Here is a 4,944-nt window from a genome sequence, read left to right on the forward strand (position 1 = left end):
TCCTTAATGATCTTTGTACCTATTACTTACCACTTCAGATAGAAGTGTTGAGCATGACAACTGCCAAAAAAACATATTATTATTAGACATATTGGAAGAAAACTCCTTGAACTAAGCATAAAATATAATACTTATACTAGAAAAACCTATACAAATGCAAACATCTCAAACAGTGATAGATGAACTTAAGCCTTTTCATTGAAATAACTTACCACTTCTCTGGTATCCATTTTAGAATCCAAACTAAATCTCAAAACTTAAAAGACTAGACATTCTTCAACTTGTTTCCTTCTCATTCTCTAGCTCAAAATGGTGAGCCCCATGCTTGTGATCATAGGGCATAATAGAAATGGCATCCAACAATCCAGTCATCTAACAAGGCGGAGGAATTTCCCAGGTGGCCAAAAGTGGCCGGAATCCGCCCAAAAAAAAATTTCAAAAAATCTTGTAGAGGCAGTGTTTTTGATGGTGGGAATGGATTCAGCACCATCAAAAACGTCTAGGACACCTAAAATTTTGAAGTCTAACAATTATAATCTGGATTTACAAAAATTCTTGCTGGATTTTCTCTAAATATAATCGGAATTTCCATAAATTCCAGGGCAACTCCTCCGCCTTGTTAGACTACACGATTTTTAATATTAGAAATTTATATACTTCAGTTTGAAAATTTATATAGAATGATAATTATTGCACTTTTATCTTTAACATTGATATTAAAATAAATTATTAATATATAAATTTTTATCCTTTTATTTTAGTTTTAGAATATATCTTATTAATATAAACAATAATTCGGTACATAAGATAGTTGAGACTATATTTAAATAATTAATATATAATTTAATGTTACTTTTTAAATATTTTTGTTATGAAATTTTGGGGTGGCGGGGGTAGTGGCCCGCCACCTCATTTATGATTTTTTTTATTTGATATTTATATTGAGGGGGTTGTTTTTAAATTTTTAGAAAATAAGGGTCATTGGGAAAATTAACAAGGCCGCAATTTCAACCAATTTTGGGAGCTAGGTTTATGCCTCGGGGTCCGTCAAATTGTAGGACACTTAAACCTGGCCCACACCCCAACTTTGACTAAAACCTTGACTACCCCGTTCTCCCTCATACGAGCTCGGATTGATGAACCGTTCACACCTCCGCAATTAGGACGACAAGATCTACGCTCTAGTCCTGGGTCGAAGTCATTCTGAGCACTTTGATTTTTGAGCATTCATAAGCCCTATTTGTCCTGTGTGTCTCTCTAGAGCCACTTGGATCACTCCTTGATGTTGCTGAGGTCATTTTTTTTCTATCAACATTTTCGGGTTCTTAGGGTGTTGCAAGCCCACACGCAAGTTAGAAAGTTTTTAAAAATTTGGATAATACTGCAATTCAGAAGATAGTTTTAGCAGCTTGGATCAAAATATCCAAGTTACTTATGGCTCCTTTCTTTATCATGGAAATGGACCGCGTTGGATTCTTCATTAACATCTTTGTCTTTAAACCCTTGTTTTTTTGTTCGAGTACTTTATTTGTCTTCTTTAGCCTAGAGTTTTTGTGATACCAATAATACATTCACTTTACTAAGTATCTTATGATTGTTTTTTTTTAGATTCTCATTTTCCCCTTTCACATGTTTCTCTAGGATTTCTAATTGAGTTATTTCTTCTTTTAATTTTACAATATTATCTTTGTCCCTAGAAAAAGTTAAATCGTTATTATGTATAGGATTGTGAACGGTAGGTGTTGGAATATCACTGTTGAAAGTACACTCAAGAGTAGCAGAGGGATCCTTCACTTTTTATTTTTGTGCTTCTTGATCCAAACAATAAAAATTAATAGATATGTTTCTAAATTCCATTGACCATTAGACTTTAGGAAAGGGATCCTTTACCTCTTATTTTTGTGCTTCTTGATCCATACTATCAAAATAATAATAGATATGTTGCTAAGTTTCATAGACCTTTGAACCTTTTCTTTCATAATTTGTCGCTAATCTTTCCGATTCTTTTAGATCTGCAACTTTCAAATTCTCAAATGAAACAACATTGTCTACTTTTTTCATGCTTCATGGGATGCTTCTACATTTGTTTTGTCTTCTGGGGTCTTCATTCCTTACAGAATCTTCCTTTTAATGCTCTTTTACTTCAGTTCAGATATCACAATGGTTTTTTTGTAGTTTCCCATGGATTCTTCGTAATTGCTTTTGTCACCTTTCTTTTTGGTCCTAGCATGATCCTTTTTATTCTTCTTCCTTTCATATCTTATTTTCAACAATTATCCTTTCTGAAGTAGCATTGATTTTATGGTATCTTCTATTTCAGTAGCATCTTCGTCTTCCAATATCATCATAGACTCTAGTCTTAAATTTTCTTTTGTCTCTATGATTTCAGTGTCCTCTCTCTACTAGAGTTTCTTTGGCTTCTTTATTTTCTTCTTGAGGGTAAGGGTTTGAAAAAACCCTACCTCTTCTTTCTTTTCTCTTTGGACAAATATTTTTTTCTTCTAATGCCTCAATAAAATAATTTATTACTAAACAAGGTTCCCAATTGTCACGTCTTAATCTTTTTTTCCTCAACAAGAATTTTGATTAACCTAATCTAATATAAGGCTTTGTCAAGATTCCTAGAATTCTTCTAGATATTAAGTGCCATTATTTTATGGCTACTGATCAACTAGTAGGCTAAAATTATCTCCTCCCCCTTTAGAAAATGCATCAAAATCCTAATATGGTAGAAAAAAATAGTTTCATAAATACCTTCATAACTAATAAATTTGTAGAAAATAAACAATCGCTCCTTTAACATTGTATCCTCTAATTCTATCTCAGAATTTGTGAACACCATTAAATGAATTAGAGCTTACAAAGGAGAAAACTATGCAACACAAAATCAATGAACTTTTTTACATAATGTGATTCATTGGACGATATCAGTAGCCTTAAATCTCTCAATATGGCTCCCATTACTTATAAATTAATCCTCTAGCTAATCATAAATTGGGATAAGCCTATATGAACTATTTGGAATATTTGATTTATTTAATTCTCTATGTAAATGGATTTACTTCGAGTTTGTGCACATTAAATAGGACTTATATCCATTATCAATTTTACAGGCATATCAGGAAGCCCATTAGAGGAGTAATGTAGTCTACCTACTCCATTAATGATGATATATGCATCAATAAAACATCGAGCCATCATCCTTAATTCCATTGCATGAGCGATATGATATTGTGACCTTATTATCACTCTGAAATCATTTCCTGACGTAAATATGGCATTCATAGGTTTTAGTTGAGGTTCCAGTTTTAGTTGGGTGACCAATTTGGTGAAATTCACTTATTATGGCTTCAATGCTAGAAACAATTACTAAGACTTTCAAGCACCATTTTTAATAGTTATGATAGTGCTTTTGTTAATTCCCAAAGGCTTGAGGACAAGGCATAAGGCCTAAATCATGAACTCAATGTTAAGCACCTGTAATACTTTATTAGGCCCAAAGGCCCCAATACTGTTAACCTTAGAAGCCTTCACAAAACCAAGCCCTTGGTGCACTTGTTGTAAATTGACAAAAAGAGTTTATCTACAAGGATGTTTGTTTCGCATGGTCCATTTATTAGCCATACCTATCATAGAACATTGCATACTTGTTTATAGTTTTACATTAGGCTCAACTCAAACAAACAACCTACTTTTACCATAGGCAATTCCTAATGTTATGGGTAAAAATACCAAAAAAACTATCCTAAAGTATTTCATGTTTAGGGGTTGCTCTTTAGTTGACACTAATGTGTCCGATATCCATTTAAGCCTGGTCCTCAAGATAGAAATTGTGGAAACCATGGGTTCATGTCATTTCTCCAACAAAGATTGTTGGAAATATTATTTTAATTAATGTGAAAGATATGGAAAGACTATAGATGTTGAAGATAAAGATTTTAAAAAGAAGATTGTTGGAAATATTATTGTTGGGCTTTTGATGCCTAGATTGGATATCTTATCTTTGAATTCATTTTTACTCTAAATACCTAGTTTAAATGAGAGCATAGGATATATGGTTCAAATGATTATTCTTGGAAATTTCCAACGGTATATGTTGATATATGTTGTTCGTGCTAACTCCAACACAATGAGGACATATGAAATAAGATTATGTCAAGTTGACTAAGCCTTGTAGTATGAGTTAGCTCACCCAATTTTACAAGTAGGGGTGACTTGAGTATAATTGAAAAACATCTAAGCTCAAAGAGATTCAAAGTGTGCAAAAGAACCTAGGGAATACTATTGACATTTTAAAAGTGGAGCAAAAATTAGGTTTAGGAAGTGAATGATTCATTTTTGCATTTTGTGATGTTTTAGACAATGAAAATTTGAGGAGATAAAAGTAAGATATTCATGTTACATGAGGTAAAACTTTTATCCATTGATTTTCTATACTTTCCACGATATGCCCTGCGGAAGCTTTCCTAACTCATTGGTCCACTATACCTTTTGATATATGCCCTATTTATGCACATGACAAGCCTTATAATATTATTAGAAAAAATTGGTACATGGTGCAAGGTGTGGAGCTATAACAAGGGTCTCTTTCACCTCTAATTATCTCACATTAATAAGTCAATCCGGGAACGTTTTGTTATTGCAAAGAGTATCTCAATCTGAGGCTATCATTTGTCAGAGTAATGCTAGTAGTACAGCGTTCAGAAAATACAAGAGTAAACGGATGCTAGATTATAACTAAATTACTTCAAAAGGATAAAACACATAAGACAGTGTATCAGTCAAGGGTGCGAAAGCGATAACCCATCCCTCTAGAAACTAATGGAAAGGAAATTAGAGCATGGACCATAGGTCTGGGAGCTAGGCAGCGAATGTTGAGGCTCACTATAGCCTTAGACCTTCTCTCACACCAAAGCAACAAATACAAGTAAATGGAACAGAAGA

The sequence above is a fragment of the Pinus tabuliformis genome, chromosome 1_1, assembly GCF_031772625.1.
Source record: "Pinus tabuliformis cultivar Carrire ecotype Pingquan chromosome 1_1, CPIR1, whole genome shotgun sequence".
Taxonomy (NCBI): Eukaryota; Viridiplantae; Streptophyta; class Pinopsida; order Pinales; family Pinaceae; genus Pinus; species Pinus tabuliformis.